This window comes from Lissotriton helveticus, chromosome 6 (genome assembly GCF_964261635.1).
Source record: "Lissotriton helveticus chromosome 6, aLisHel1.1, whole genome shotgun sequence".
Taxonomy (NCBI): Eukaryota; Metazoa; Chordata; class Amphibia; order Caudata; family Salamandridae; genus Lissotriton; species Lissotriton helveticus.
In genome coordinates, this window is record NC_136067.1 from 1965212775 (window position 1) to 1965226672 (window position 13898).

The following is a 13898-nucleotide window of genomic DNA, read 5'->3' on the forward strand; positions in this document are numbered from 1 at the left end:
CGGTCGCCCCCGCCGAAACCACCGACCGTGACGTCCCCCCCGAACCAGCTCAACCTCCAGACCTCGCTAACCTCGACCAGTGGCCTCAAGAGGGGGGGCCCACGCAAGAACAATTTCGCCAAGAACAAAAGACCTGTCCCTCCCTCGAGGGACTCCGCCAGCAAGCGCTAGCCCAAAGCGCAGGGGATACCTCCGGAACTCACTGGGTCTACTGGGACAATGATCTGCTGTACAGTGAGCAAAGAATCGCGGAGCTGGGGGCCAGCCGAGTCCTAGTGGTACCCCTCCGTTTTAGAGACTTTCTGCTAAACCTGGCCCACGATGTCCCCCTGGCAGGACACTTGGGTCAAGACAAAACCTATAGCCGCCTGGTGACCCACTTCTTCTGGCCCAAAATGAGGGACAATGTACACCAGCATTGCCGATCTTGCCCCACGTGCCAAGCCAGTGGGAAGAGCGGCCGCAAACTGAAAGCCCCCCTGCAACCTTTTCCCGTGGTCACCACCCCGTTCGAGAGGGTCGGAATCGATATCGTAGGGCCCCTGGACCCGCGCACAAAACAAGGCCATCGATTCATCCTGGTGCTAGTGGACCACGCCACCCGCTACCCGGAGGCTGTTCCCCTGCGGACTGTGACAGCCCCGGTAGTCGGCCGGGCTCTGATGGGGATCTTCTCCCGGGTGGGCTTCCCCCGGGAGGTCGTCAGTGACAGAGGCACGAACTTTATTTCGAAATATATGCAATCTCTCTGGCAACAGTGCGGGGTTACCTACCGGTTCACGACCCCCTATCACCCTCAAGGAAACGGACTCGTTGAGCGGTTCAACCGCACGCTCAAAGGGATGATCGGGGGGTTGGAAGAGCCCCTCCGTCGCCAGTGGGATGTACTGTTGCCATGCCTTCTCTTCGCATATCGAGAGGTTCCCCAGAAGTCCCTGGGCTTCAGCCCATTTGAACTGCTATATGGACACCCCGTGCGCGGGCCGCTCAGCCTAGTTAAGGAAGGCTGGGAGAGGCCCCCTCTAAAGAACCCACCAGATGTTTTCCGCTACCTCCTAACACTCCGCAACCAGACCCGGCGATTCCGAGAACTAGCAAAAGCCAACCTCGAGGCCAGTCAGGAGGACATGAAAAGGTGGTATGACCGGAATGCCTCCTCCATCGAATTTGAACCTGGGCAACAGGTATGGGTGATGTCCCCCACCGAACCCTGCGCCCTACAAGACAAGTGGACAGGGCCCTTCAAAGTGGTCGAGCGCAAGGGTCCGGCTACCTATCTCATCGACTTGGAATCTTCCCGGAACCCCCTCCGGGTCCTCCACGCTAACAGACTGAAACCGCACTTTGTACGGACAGAACTCAGCCTCCTGATGGCCACAGACAATGGGGCCGAAGAGGACTCCGAGCCCCTCCCGGACCTCCTACGAACGCGGGAGAAAGACGGTTCCGTAGATGGGGTCCGACTCTCAGAGGCCCTCACCCGAGAGCAACACCAGGAGTGCCAAGTTCTCCTGTCACAATTCGCCAGCCTGTTCTCCCTCACCCCAGGTGTCACTTCCTGGTGTACGCACGATGTGGACACGGGGGACAGCCCCCCTATCCGCCACCGGGCCTACCGCGTGCCAGATCGGGTACGGGCCTGCATCCAGAAGGAAGTAGCCAAAATGCTCACGCTCGGGGTCATCGAGCCCTCAGACAGCCCCTGGGCCAGCCCTGTGGTACTGGTCCCCAAAGCAGCTGCCCCCGGCACCACACCAGAACTCCGGTTCTGCGTCGACTACCGGGGCTTGAATGCGGTCACCAGGACAGACGCACATCCCATCCCCCGGGCAGATGAACTAATCGACCGCATGGGAGCTGCCCGCTACCTCAGTATCTTCGACCTGACGGCGGGCTACTGGCAAATCGGCCTCACACCCCGGGCACAAGAACGTTCTGCCTTTTCCACGCCCGATGGCCATTACCATTTCACAGTCATGCCCTTCGGCATGAAGAATGCCCCAGCAACGTTCCAACGGCTCGTCAATCAGGTCCTGGCGGGGCTCGAAGGATTCAGCGCCGCCTACTTAGACGACATCGCTGTATACAGCAACCAGTGGTCCGAGCACCTCCACCACCTCCGAGCAGTACTGCACGCCCTTCAGCAAGCTGGCCTCACAATCAAGGCCAGCAAATGTCAAATTGGGCAAGGGTCTGTAACCTACCTCGGGCACCAGGTGGGAAGCGGCCTGGTGGCCCCTCTGCAGCTAAAAATTGCCGCCATCCAGTCCTGGCAGCCCCCCACTACCCAGACCGAGGTACGAGCCTTCCTGGGCCTCACGGGCTATTACCGAAGGTTCGTGAAAGACTATGGTACTATCGTGAGGCCCCTCACAGAGCTCACGTCAAAAAATCAGCCCCAGAAAGTCAACTGGACCCCAGAGTGTCAAGCTGCATTTGAACAATTGAAAGCCGCCATGTGCTCCGCCCCTGTGCTCCAGGCCCCCGACTACAGCCGGGAGTTCATCGTCCAGACGGATGCCTCCGACCATGGCATTGGGGCAGTCCTGTCCCAAGTGAACACCGAAGGCCATGACCAGCCGGTGGCCTTCATCAGCCGGCGACTCCTACCACGGGAACAACGCTGGAGCACCATAGAGAGGGAGGCCTTCGCGGTGGTATGGGCCCTCAAGAAGCTCCGGCCCTACCTTTTTGGCACACCCTTTCGGGTACAGACCGACCACCGACCCCTGCAGTGGCTGATGCAGATGCGGGGGGAAAACCCGAAGTTACTACGCTGGTCCATCTCCCTACAAGGGATGGACTTCACAGTTGAACATCGGCCTGGGCCCGATCACGCCAACGCAGATGGCCTGTCCCGGTTCTTCCGCCTCGACGAGAAGAGTCCCCAAGAGAATGGGTAACTCTCCCCGCCTTCAGCTGGGGGGGACGCATGTTGGACAGGCCACATGAAGGGCCGCTCTCCCCCGGCCCAACCAGGCCCGAACCAGCCACGCAAGTACCACACACCACCATTGCACGTCCACCGTCCCCGCAGGGACCCCTACACTCGAACCTGTTGACCGCGTAGGCCGACCCACTACCGGCCTGCGCGCCCATCCTGGGCGCCATCTTGGACACTCCACCACGAGGCCGCCTGGCCCCCGATCGACCTCAACCCTGGGCCTGGCCAGGCCTCCGACATTCCGGCACCAACATCCACCCAGGAGGTGAGCGGGCTACTTGGTCAGTCAATGGGAGCAGGAGGTGTCGATGGCTCTCCCCCGCCAAGTGCCGCTCGCCCATCGCCTCCCCGGGGGCTGGCTCCACCCCCCTGCTGGGTGTCTGAACCCCCTCATCCCGGACCTCCCGACCTCCAAGTGCGAGGGTCCGGACATCAAAGCACACCAGCCCTATAACTGGGGGAGCTCCAGAGCAGGACGGCAGTTGTATCTTGGAGTCGAGAGACGCAAAGAAGAACTCATCCTTGACGGACTACTGGCGCTGCCGTAGCTCTGTCTTGTGCACCCTCGTCTTGCCTGCTGGCGCTGCCGCGGCTTTGGGAACCACCCTATCCTTCATCATCGTCGGGACCTGCTGGCGTGGCCGCGGACCGTTTGTAACCACCACCTTCATCGGGACCTGCTGGCTCTGCCGCGGACCGTCGTCTTCCTTCATCCATCTCGGGACCTGCTGGCTCCGCCGCGGCCCGTTCATCTACACCACCGAGCTCGAGGATTGAGAGCTATTTTCCATCTTTTTGGTAACAAGACTGTCCCGCTACCCTTTTCCCAACCAAAGACCAGAATAGAGGGGACCCCTGAGTCCAGACCTCCTTGTACCATTCTACCGTACTTGAAGAATTGTCTATAAAGTATCGTTGAACTTTATCATTGTGTGGTGTCCGTCTGTGGGGGGGAAGTTACTTGTCTGTACGATTCACTGGAGACGGCTCTCCCCGGAGACCTCTCCCCGTATCCTCGGCCGACCCTCCCGGTCCGTCTAACAGGAGTGCAGAGTGCATAGGGAGTGCAGAGTGCATAGGGAGTGCAGAGTGCAGAGTGCATAGGGAGTGCAGAGTGCAGAGTGCATAGGGAGTGCAGAGTGCAGAGTGCATAGGGAGTGCAGAGTGCATAGGGAGTGCAGAGTGCAGAGTGCATAGGGAGTGCAGAGTGCATAGGGAGTGCAGAGTGCATAGGGAGTGCAGAAAGCAGAGTGCATAGGGAGTGCAGAGTGCATAGGGAGTGCAGAGTGCATAGGGAGTGCAGAGTGCAGAGTGCATACGGAGTGCAGAGTGCAGAGTGCATAGGGAGTGCAGAGTGCAGAGTGCATAGGGAGGGCAGAGTGCATAGGGAGGGCAGAGTGCATAGGGAGGGCAGAGTGCATAGGGAGGGCAGAGTGCATAGGGAGTGCAGAGTGCATAGGGAGTGTAGAGTGCATAGGGAGTGCAGAGTGCAGAGTGCATAGGGAGTGCAGAGTGCATAGGGAGTGCAGAGTGCATAGGGAGTGCAGAGTGCAGAGTGCATAGGGAGTGCAGAGTGCATAGGGAGTGCAGAGTGCATAGGGAGTGCAGAGTGCATAGGGAGTGCAGAGTGCAGAGTGCATTGGGAGTGCAGAGTGCAGAGTGCATAGGGAGTGCAGAGTGCATAGGGAGTGCAGAGTGCATAGGGAGTGCAGAGTGCATAGGGAGTGCAGAGTGCATAGGGAGTGCAGAGTGCATAGGGAGTGCAGAGTGCAGAGTGCATAGGGAGTGCAGAGTGCAGAGTGCATAGGGAGTGCAGAGTGCAGAGTGCATAGGGAGTGCAGAGTGCAGAGTGCATAGGGAGTGCAGAAAGCAGAGTGCTTAGGGAGTGCAGAGTGCATAGGGAGTGCAGAGTGCATAGGGAGTGCAGAGTGCAGAGTGCATACGGGGTGCAGAGTGCAGAGTGCATAGGGAGTGCAGAGTGCAGAGTGCATAGGGAGGGCAGAGTGCATAGGGAGGGCAGAGTGCATAGGGAGGGCAGAGTGCATAGGGAGTGCAGAGTGCATAGGGGGTGCAGAGTGCATAGGGAGTGCAGAGTGCAGAGTGCATAGGGAGTGCAGAGTGCATAGGGAGTGCAGAGTGCATAGGGAGTGCAGAGTGCAGAGTGCATAGGGAGTGCAGAGTGCATAGGGAGTGCAGAGTGCATAGGGAGTGCAGAGTGCATAGGGAGTGCAGAGTGCAGAGTGCATAGGGAGTGCAGAGTGCATAGGGAGTGCAGAGTGCAGAGTGCATAGGGAGTGCAGAGTGCATAGGGAGTGCAGAGTGCATAGGGAGTGCAGAGTGCAGAGTGCATAGGGAATGCAGAGTGCATAGGGAGTGCAAAGTGCATAGGGAGTGCAGAGTTCATAGGGAGTGCAGAGTGCATAGGGAGTGCGGAGTGCATAGGGAGTGCAGAGTGCATAGGGAGTGCAGAGTGCAGAGTGCATAGGGAGTGCAGAGTGCATAGGGAGTGCAGCTTGTATAGGGAGTGCAGAGTGCATAGGGAGGGCAGAGTGCATAGGGAATGCAGAGTGCAGAGTGCATAGGGAGTGCAGAGTGCATAGGGAGTGCAGAGGGAGTGCAGAGTGCATATGGAGTGCAGAGTGCATAGGGAGTGCAGAGTACAGAGTGCATAGGGAGTGCAGAGTGCATAGGGAGTGCAGAGTGCATAGGGAGTGCAGAGTGCAGAGTGCATAGGGAGTGCAGAGTGCATAGGGAGTGCAGAGTGCATAGGGAGTGCAGAGTGCATAGGGAGTGCAGAGTGCATAGGGAGTGCAGAGTGCAGAGTGCATAGGGAGTGCAGAGTGCAAAGGGAGTGCAGAGTGCATAGGGAGTGCAGAGTGCATAGGGAGTGCAGAGTACATAGGGAGTGCAGAGTGCAGAGTGCAGAGTGCATAGGGAGTGCAGAGTGCATAGGGAGTGCAGAGTGCATAGGGAGTTGTTGGACAGGCCGCATGTTCGAGCTGTCACCCCCTCCCCGCAATGGGACCAGGACCCTGGCTCTCCCTGCATCCCCAGCCAGAGTCCACAAACGACCACCCGAAGTACCCTGCAATCCCTCCACTACAAGACACCAGCTCCGGACCCAGCTGGCCCGGGTCACCATCTACCCCACGACATCGACCCGGCCGCCATCTTGGGGCACTGCAGCACGAGGCCGCGTGGCCTCAACTCGACCCTAACCCCGGGCCCGGCCGGCCCCGACATCGAGGCCCCACCATCCTCCCAGGAGGCAGAGTGACCACTTGGCGAGTCAATGGGAGAAGGAATCGTCAACGGCTCTCCTCCGCCAGGTGTCGATCACCCCAGGCCGCCTGGGCGCTGGCTCCACCCCCCTGCTGGGTGTCTGGACTCCCTCATCCCGGACCTCCCGGCCCCCAGGCGCGAGGGTCCGGACATCAAAGGGGACCAGACCTATAACTGGGGCAGGACCAGACCAGGAAGGCAGTTGTATCCTGGAGTCGAGAGACCCGAGAAGAACTCATCCGTGACTTGGCCTGCTGGCGCTGCCGCGGCCCTCTGCCTCGTGAAACCATCGTCTTGGCCTGCTGGCGCTGCCGCGGCCCTCTGCCTCGTGAAACCATCGTCTTGGCCTGCTGGCGCTGCCGCGGCCCTCTGCCTCGTGAAACCCTCGTCTTGGCCGGCTGGCGCTGCCGCGGCCCTCTGCCTCGTGAAACCATCGTCTTGGCCTGCTGGCGCTGCCGCGGCCCTGTGCCTCGTGAAACCATCGTCTTGGCCTGCTGGCGCTGCCGCGGCCCTCTGCCTCGTGAAACCCTCGTCTTGGCCTGCTGGCGCTGCCGCGGCCCTCTGCCTCGTGAAACCATCGTCTTGGCCTGCTGGCGCTGCCGCGGCCCTCTGCCTCGTGAAACCATCGTCTTGGCCTGCTGGCGCTGCCGCGGCCCTCTGCTTTATGAGACTATAACCTTGGCCTGCTGGCGCTGCCGCGGCCCGATCCACAGACACTCCAGCTCGAGGATTGTGAGCTCGCCTCTTAACCACTACCTGTACCGATCCGGTACCCAGACTGTCCCGCTACCCCCTTTCCCTACAGAGACTAGAAGTGAGAGGACCCCCGGGTCCAAGATATCCTGTATCGCTGATATCCTTGCCTTAAGAACCTTATATAAAGCCTTGAACTCGACTTGGTGTGGTGCCTGTTTGTGGGGGGGGGAGGTAACTTGTCTGTACGATCGCCGGAGACGGTCCCCCTCGGGGATCTCTCCCTCGGTATCCGGCCGACCCTCAGGGTCCCCGTCTAACATTGGTGGCCAGCGACGGGATCCGAACCTACGCATAATCGTACAGAAAGTCACTCGCCCCACCACACACAACAACCATGTCAATAGAGAGCGGAACAACGGAAAAATTTCAGATGGAAAAATTGGAAGACTACAACCACCGGGAACTGAAGCAATATTGCATAGAACTTGGACTTCCAACCACAGGTCTTAGCACAAAGGAAGACTTCAAACGAGCCCTAGAAGCTTGGGCAGAAACGGGTACGGCCGTACCCCGAACACAAACAACCGAAACGAGCCCCGCACCAACTAAAGAAAGAGCGGATCTCTCCCTGGAAGAGATCCGAGAAAGAGAAAAAACCAGACTCCACGAATTAGAACTTGCCCGACTTCGCTTGGATGGGGAACTCAAGCTGGCAGAACAAAAAATAACCCTGGAACACTTACGGCTCAGGGAAGAGCGGGAAGACAAGCAAAGACAGAGGGAGCTAGAGGAAAAGAGACTAGAGTACGAACATGAGCGCAATCTCAAAGCACTGGAGATCCAGAAACAGAATAAAGACCTCGGGCTCCCCGAACGACCGACCCCGTCTGCCTCGACCGAACCCAAGGTTCACATCCCCAAAGATGTCATCCGGGAATACCACAAGAACGATGATATCCAGCAGTGGTTTAAAGCCTATGAGGTGGCAATGACCTCCCACCGGATTCCCCGAAGCGATTGGGGAGCCGGATTATGGGGGAGGTTTGTCAACGAAGGGCGGGACGCCCTGCTGCAACTCCCGGACCAGCTGATGACCTCCTACGACCACATGAAGGCCGCCCTCCTCACTCGATACGGGCTCACACCTGAGATGTACCGCCAACGGTTCCGCGACTGCAAACGGATTCCGGGTACAACTTGGGTGGAGTACGTGAACTTTTTTAGCCGAGCCTTCGAGGGGTGGATCAAGGGCAACAAAGTAACCACCTACGAACAACTCTTTGACCTTATCGTATGGGAGCACCTGTCGAACAACTGCTTCGTGGAGCTCCGGCAACACCTCCTGGACAGCAAGCTAACCGACCCTCGACAACTCGCCGCCGAAGCCGACCGGTGGGAAAGCACCCGAGTTGGCCGGAGCGCACCCAGCGAAGTATCCCGATCGTATCGCCCCCGAGGGGGAGGAGGAAGTCAGGGTCGGGGGAGAGACCCCGGCCCCTCGTCACCCCCCAGAAACCCCTCGACCCCGGTTGGCCGGGGAAGCCCTGCCGTCCGGGCCGGTTTCCGGGCCAACATTACGTGCCACAGGTGCCAGCGACCCGGCCACTACGCCAGTGATCCCAACTGCCCAAAGAATCCGAACACTACTCCCCGCCAAGTTGCAGCGGCGGCCCTAGGGGAAGAAATAATCCCGGAAGACCAAGAGGAGTACGAAACCGATCCCTCTGAATGGGCACCCGCCGCCATGGCACTGGTCTGCTTAGGGGAGAGAGACATGATTCCGCGGGCCCCCCTTCCCGCCAACACACAGAAGTACGGTCAATGGGTCAACATCAATGGCCGCCGGGCGGAAGCCCTCCGCGACACCGGGGCCAGTGTAACGGCGGTCCGACGCCACCTCGTCACTCCAGACCAAATCTTGCCGAACATTCTTTGCCCTGTTCGATCAGCCGACAACTCCGAAAGCCTATGCCACATGGCCTGCGTCCCCTTCGAGTGGGGAGGAGTAACAGGGATGTTAAAAGTAACTGTCCGCGATGATGCCCCCGTGGACTGCCTCCTAGGAAACGACCTTGAAAGCTCTCCCTGGGCAGCTGTCGAACGGAGGGAGCACCTGGGGATGCTTGGCCTCCCCGAATGGGTCTGCGTCACGACCCGGTCCATGACCGCCCGCGCGGTCCCCAGCCCAGAAGAGCCCGAGTGGCCAGAACCTCCTCCCGCGCTCATCCCAGAGGAGGCCGCCCCAGAAGCCATTCCCTTGACCCAAACCGAAGAAGGACCTGACCAGCTTCGGGACGTCCCTGACCTGGCACAATGGCGGCAGGAGGGAGGCCCCACGCAGGAACAATTCCGGGCCGAGCAAAAAACCTGTCCTTCTCTCGAAGGACTCCGGCAGCAAGCCCTGGCCCAGGGCACCGGGGATACCTCGGGGGCCCACTGGATCTACTGGGACCAAGACCTGCTCTACAGCGAGCAGAAAATTGCAGAACTAGGGGCCAGTCGGGTGCTGGTGGTGCCCCTTCGCTTCCGAGACTTCCTCCTGAACTTAGCCCACGATGTCCCCCTTGCCGGACACCTGGGGCAGGATAAAACCTACGACCGCCTGGTGACCCATTTTTTCTGGCCCCACATGCGGAAGGATGTCACCAACCACTGCAAGGCCTGCCCCACCTGCCAGGCCAGCGGAAAAAGTGGCCGAAAAATCAAAGCACCATTACAACCCTTTCCTGTCGTCACCACCCCGTTTGAACGAGTGGGAATAGACATTGTGGGGCCCCTCGACCCTCGAACAGCCCAAGGACACCGGTTCATCCTGGTCCTTGTAGACCACGCCACCCGCTATCCCGAGGCCATCCCTCTTCGGACTGTGACGGCCCCCGTGGTGGGCCGGGCCCTGATGGGGATCTTCTCCCGGGTGGGGTTCCCCCGGGAGGTCGTCAGTGACAGGGGCACAAACTTTATCTCCAGATATATGAAGTCCCTCTGGCAGCAATGCGGGGTCACCTACAAATTCACGACCCCCTATCACCCGCAAGGAAACGGACTGGTCGAGAGATTCAACCGCACCCTCAAGGGGATGATTATGGGTCTAGAAGAACCCCTTCGACGCCAGTGGGACGTACTGCTGCCATGCCTCCTGTTTGCCTATCGGGAGGTCCCGCAGAAGTCCCTCGGCTTCAGCCCCTTTGAACTACTGTACGGACACCCCGTCCGGGGCCCCCTCAGCCTAGTCAAGGAAGGTTGGGAGCAGCCTCCCCAGAAAACTCCCCCGGACATCTACCGGTATCTCCTGGCTCTCCGCAACCAGACCCGGCGGTTCCGAGACACCGCCAAAGCCAACCTCGAGGCCAGTCAGGAGGACATGAAGAGGTGGTACGATCAGCACACGTCCTCCATTGAGTTCGAACCTGGACAACAGGTCTGGGTGATGTCCCCGGTTGAGCCCTGTGCCCTCCAAGACAGATGGTCCGGGCCCTTCAAGGTAATCGAACGCAAGGGGACCGTCACCTATTTAATCGACATGGAGACCGCCCGGAACCCCCTACGGGTCCTCCATGCCAACAGGCTCAAACCCCATTTTGTGCGATCCGAACTCAGCCTCCTGATGGCTACCGATACTGGGACAGAAGAAGACTCCGAACCCCTTCCGGACTTACTGAGGGCCCTCGAGCAGGATGGCTCAGTGGAAGGGGTCCAGCTCTCCGAGGCCCTGTCCCCGGAGCAACGCCAAGACTGCCAAACGCTCCTGAGGCAGTTCGCCTCCCTGTTCTCCCTCACCCCCGGAGTCACCCTCTGGTGCCTCCACGATGTGGACACCGGGGACAGCCCTCCTATTCGACACCGAGCATACCGCGTACCAGACCGGGTACGAGCCTGCATCCAGACCGAGGTGTCCAAGATGCTGACCCTAGGAGTGATCGAACCCTCAGACAGTCCCTGGGCGAGCCCAGTCGTCCTGGTTCCCAAGGCAGCTGCCCCGGGCGTTGCCCCTGAGCTCCGGTTCTGCGTGGACTATCGAGGGCTGAATGCAGTTACCCGGACCGACGCTCATCCCATCCCCCGGGCAGACGAGCTAATTGACCGGATGGGGGCCGCCCGCTACCTGAGCATCTTCGACCTAACAGCGGGCTACTGGCAGATCGGCCTCACCCCTAGGGCCCAAGAACGATCCGCCTTCTCTACCCCAGACGGGCACTACCACTTTAAAGTCATGCCCTTCGGCATGAAAAACGCCCCGGCAACGTTCCAACGGCTGGTAAACCAGGTACTGGCGGGCCTGGAAGACTTCAGCGCCGCCTACCTAGACGACATTGCGGTGTACAGCCACCAGTGGACCGACCACCTCCGCCACCTGCGGGAGGTTCTACACGCCCTCCAGCAAGCCGGGCTCACCATCAAGGCCAGCAAGTGCCAGGTTGGCCAAGGGTCCGTGACCTACCTGGGACACCAAGTGGGAAGCGGGCTGGTGGCCCCTCTCCAACTCAAGATTGCTGCCATCCAGGCCTGGCAACCCCCTACGAGCCAAACGGAGGTCCGGGCCTTCCTGGGGCTCACCGGATACTACCGGCGGTTCGTGAAGGACTATGGCAGCATCGTGGGGCCTCTCACAGAGCTCACCTCCAAAAAGAGCCCCAAAACCGTCAACTGGACCCCGGACTGCCAATCAGCCTTCGAGAAGCTAAAGACCGCCATGTGCACGGCCCCCGTGCTCCAGGCTCCCGACTACAGCCGGGAATTCATTGTGCAGACGGACGCCTCCGATCATGGTGTGGGGGCCGTCCTCTCCCAACTCAACGCCGAAGGGGTCGACCATCCGGTGGTCTTCATCAGCAGACGCCTCTTGCCCCGAGAACAGCGCTGGAGCACCATTGAGAGGGAGGCCTTCGCCGTAGTCTGGGCACTCAAGAAGCTCCGGCCATACCTCTTCGGCACCCACTTCCGGGTGCAAACAGACCACCGACCCCTGCAATGGCTGATGCAAATGCGGGGGGAGAACCCGAAGCTGTTGCGCTGGTCCATCTCCCTGCAGGGGATGGACTTCACGGTGGAACATCGTCCAGGCCAGGACCACGCCAACGCCGACGGCCTGTCACGCTTTTTCCGCCTCAGCGAGGAGAGTCCCCAGGAAGATGGCTGACTCTCCCCGCCTTCAGCTGGGGGGGACGCATGTTGGACAGGCCGCATGTTCGAGCTGTCACCCCCTCCCCGCAATGGGACCAGGACCCTGGCTCTCCCTGCATCCCCAGCCAGAGTCCACAAACGACCACCCGAAGTACCCTGCAATCCCTCCACTACAAGACACCAGCTCCGGACCCAGCTGGCCCGGGTCACCATCTACCCCACGACATCGACCCGGCCGCCATCTTGGGGCACTGCAGCACGAGGCCGCGTGGCCTCAACTCGACCCTAACCCCGGGCCCGGCCGGCCCCGACATCGAGGCCCCACCATCCTCCCAGGAGGCAGAGTGACCACTTGGCGAGTCAATGGGAGAAGGAATCGTCAACGGCTCTCCTCCGCCAGGTGTCGATCACCCCAGGCCGCCTGGGCGCTGGCTCCACCCCCCTGCTGGGTGTCTGGACTCCCTCATCCCAGACCTCCCGGCCCCCAGGCGCGAGGGTCCGGACATCAAAGGGGACCAGACCTATAACTGGGGCAGGACCAGACCAGGAAGGCAGTTGTATCCTGGAGTCGAGAGACCCGAGAAGAACTCATCCGTGACTTGGCCTGCTGGCGCTGCCGCGGCCCTCTGCCTCGTGAAACCATCGTCTTGGCCTGCTGGCGCTGCCGCGGCCCTCTGCCTCGTGAAACCATCGTCTTGGCCTGCTGGCGCTGCCGCGGCCCTCTGCCTCGTGAAACCCTCGTCTTGGCCGGCTGGCGCTGCCGCGGCCCTCTGCCTCGTGAAACCATCGTCTTGGCCTGCTGGCGCTGCCGCGGCCCTCTGCCTCGTGAAACCATCGTCTTGGCCTGCTGGCGCTGCCGCGGCCCTCTGCCTCGTGAAACCCTCGTCTTGGCCTGCTGGCGCTGCCGCGGCCCTCTGCCTCGTGAAACCATCGTCTTGGCCTGCTGGCGCTGCCGCGGCCCTCTGCCTCGTGAAACCATTGTCTTGGCCTGCTGGCGCTGCCGCGGCCCTCTGCTTTATGAGACTATCACCTTGGCCTGCTGGCGCTGCCGCGGCCCGATCCACAGACACTCCAGCTCGAGGATTGTGAGCTCGCCTCTTAACCACTACCTGTACCGATCCGGTACCCAGACTGTCCCGCTACCCCCTTTCCCTACAGAGACTAGAAGTGAGAGGACCCCCGGGTCCAAGATATCCTGTATCGCTGATATCCTTGCCTTAAGAACCTTATATAAAGCCTTGAACTCGACTTGGTGTGGTGCCTGTTTGTGGGGGGGGGAGGTAACTTGTCTGTACGATCGCCGGAGACGGTCCCCCTCGGGGATCTCTCCCTCGGTATCCGGCCGACCCTCAGGGTCCCCGTCTAACAGGAGTGCAGAGTGCAGAGTGCATAGGGAGTGCAGAGTGCATAGGGAGTGCAGAGTGCATAGGGAGTGCAGAGTGCATAGGGAGTGCAGCGTGCCGAGTGCATATGGAGTGCAGAGTGCAGAGTGCATAGGGAGTGCAGAGTGCATAGGGAGTGCAGAGTGCATAGGGAGTGCAGAGTGCATAGGGAGTGCAGAGTGCATAGGGAGTGCAAAGTGCACAGGGAGTGCAGAGTGCATAGGGAGTGCAGAGTGCATAGGGAGTGCAGAGTGCAGAGTGCATAGGGAGTGCAGAGTGCATAGGGAGTGCATAGGGGGTGCAGAGTGCATAGGAAGTGCAGAGTGCATAGGGAGTGCAGAGTGCAGAGTGCATAGGGAGTGCTGAGTGTAGAGTGCATAGGGAGTGCAGAGTGCAGAGTGCATAGGGAGTGCAGAGTGCATAGGGAGTGCAGAGTGCATAGGGAGTGCAGAGTGCAGAGTGCATAGGGAGTG